Below are 2,798 nucleotides of genomic sequence, written 5' to 3' on the forward strand. Positions count from 1 at the left end.
GTTTATATTTCTATATGAGTGTAATTCTCATCTCCTGATGTAGAACAACTACATAGTACTTCACACCACCTAATATTGGTCACATTTGTTTGCAGTACTAGGCTTTAAGTCCCTTGAGAGCAGCCATCTGTTTAGCTCATTATTATATCCAGGATAGTATCTGATTTATAGTAAATATGCTACTATTATTTTGTTAAGAACTTCTGTTCAAGACTAACATTATTATTTGGACAGTAAAAAACAGCTGACAAGGATTTACAGGAATGGAGGTGCCCAAGTTACCTGATCATATTTTGTTTCTCAAGGCCAGTCACATCAGCTTCAAACAGCAACTTAATTTGTATAAAAATGTGTAGTTCTTTAAGGCCATTCCAACTTTGACTGTAACTTAGTTTGTGTGAGAATGCTTCTTTGTGCTTGTTTCAGCAGCACATATACTAAAATTGGAACAACACAGAGAAGATTAGCATGGCCCCTATGCAAGGATGAGAATGCTTGCTTGCTTGAATAGAATGTATAAAAATGGTGTGAATCCTTTGTTTGGGGCCAAAAGTTGCCAGGGTTTCCTGAACTCTTGGTCTTTGTGAATAAATTCCTTTCTCTTCCACCCACCTGGGATGCAATCTCAATTCTTCAACAATTTCCTAACACCACCACCAAAGTTCCAGAAATAACCAAACACCAAATAGACCCCTTGGCTCATTCCTCTCACCTGTCCCTTTCTCTCTGGTAACCACCATAGTTTTTAGAGTCTCTGAGTTATCTTTGTTGTTTCTTGTCAGATTATATGCTTTAGTAATTTATTTGGTAATTTCACTTGAGTGAAATTACTTGAGTGAAATAAGTGAAACCTCTTTTGAATTTTGTCATGTAAACATACTTTGACATGTAAACCAAATCATGTCAAACTCAAAAGTTCTTATCATGTCCCTACATAATCTAGAACTACTTTCCTTCTGCCTAGATTTATTCTCAGTCTCCTTGCTAGCTGTTTTACATACTAGCCTTCGTGCTATTCTTAGAACATGTCAAACACACCCTGTTTTAATACCAGTATTTGGTATTTCCTCTATCTAAAATGTACTTTGTCCAGATAAGAAATTAGCAGGTCTTTTGCGTTTCTCAGATTTCTATTCAAATATCTCCTCAAAAATATTCATTCAGGGGCCGGAGAGATAGCACAGCGGTAGAGCATTTGCCTTGTATGCAGCCGATCCAGGACAGATGGTGGCTCTTGAATTTCGGCATTCCATATGGTCCCCCGTGCCTGCCAGGTGCGATTTCTGAGTGCAGAGCCAGGAGTAACCCCTGAGTGCCACCAGATGTAACCCAGAAAAAAATTATATTCAAATATCCCCCACTCTCTCTGTAAAAATGTAGCCCTGCCTCTATCTCTTTGCCCTAATTTAGTTTCCATCTAACCATTTGCCCTAGTTATATACTGCTGTGTAACAAATAACTCCCAAACCTAGAAACTTAAATCAACCATTATTTCATTTATTCACTGGTCTCTAAGGTTGCAATCCAGATGTTCTAGAACTCCAACTGGGAGATATTTAATGGTTAGGTGCTGGCTTCATATTTTGTGCTGTTATTTGGATATTTGTTATTTGTGACTATCTTGGGATTCTTCATATGATGTTGTCCCATATAATTGGATTTCTTATGTGATAGCTGGCTTTTTTTAATATAATTTTTATTTTGATCATAGTGGCTTTTATATTGTTGACAATATTATTTTAGGTACATATTTACATAAAATCAGGGGGGATTCCTATCACCAAATTGTCCTCCCTACACCTCCTTTTTTGTCCTACCTCCCATATCCTCTTCCCTCACCCCCAGGATTGCTAGAATATGTGGTCTCCTCTGTATCTAGCCTACTGCTTAGTAGTCTTGCACCTGTTTGGTCCTGGTGCCTCCCTTATTTCCCCCTCTTACTGGGGGGCCAGGACTGGCTAATTCAAGTTTTGTTTGAAGGAGAGAAAAGTAATAAACTGGGGTAAAAGTCTAATACGCCGAAAATAAGCGGAATTCTTCTAGAGGCTCTCATCATTGGTTTGAGAAATGAAGGAGAGAAAAAAGGTGAAACATTCCACTAGTACAAATAGAAGTGTCAAATATCCAGTGAGGACTCCAACAATAACGACAAGCACCCAAACAAACAAACAAACAAACAAACAAAAAAAGAAAAAGAAAAAAATGCCATGGTCTTGATATAAGAAACATGGCATAACATATAAAGAAAGACCAGAAGGGAAGAGACAGAATAAGTATAACTGGGGACAACTTCAATAATCACATCCAAACAGAGAAATTGACCTATATTAGATAGGTAAATAAAAATAATAATAATAAATGAAAATAAAATAATATATAAAAAAATAATGTTTTGTGCTTTTTGTTTTTGTTTTTTTTTTTGTTTTTTTCCCTCCTGCCCTGGCACAGTAAATATTGGGGTCATTTGAAAAGGAATTCACTTGGCCTAAGAGATATGGGGTTTCTCCGCCCTTGGAGTGTATTGTCATGGGATCAACTATAGACTCTGTTCAGGATCATTTACTCTCCCGGTGGTGCTTTTGTGGTATTTGGAAGACCTCTGCTCTGTTCTGGGTGATACAATCAGGCCTCTGTGTCTGAGGATCTCAGTATCTGCACAGATCTTGAGGTGGGATTTATGATGAAGTCAGTCTTTGTGGTTCTAGAAGTTCTGTTCCATCAGTGTCATTTTAATTCATCTTCTGTGGTTGGTGATCTTTGTCTTTGCACTGAACCTAGGATGGCACCTAGGATAGTGT

The 2,798-nt window shown here is 37.6% G+C and overlaps 1 non-coding gene across 1 annotated transcript; it reads left to right on the forward strand.

Moving 5' to 3' along the window:
* Positions 1-413: 413 nt before the first annotated feature.
* Positions 414-520, forward strand: LOC126000369 (U6 spliceosomal RNA). The gene has a single exon (XR_007492711.1). It is a non-coding gene; the product is annotated as a U6 spliceosomal RNA (small nuclear RNA).
* Positions 521-2,798: the final 2,278 nt, after the last annotated feature.

Source organism: Suncus etruscus, chromosome X (genome assembly GCF_024139225.1).
Source record: "Suncus etruscus isolate mSunEtr1 chromosome X, mSunEtr1.pri.cur, whole genome shotgun sequence".
NCBI classification, from domain to species: domain Eukaryota; kingdom Metazoa; phylum Chordata; class Mammalia; order Eulipotyphla; family Soricidae; genus Suncus; species Suncus etruscus.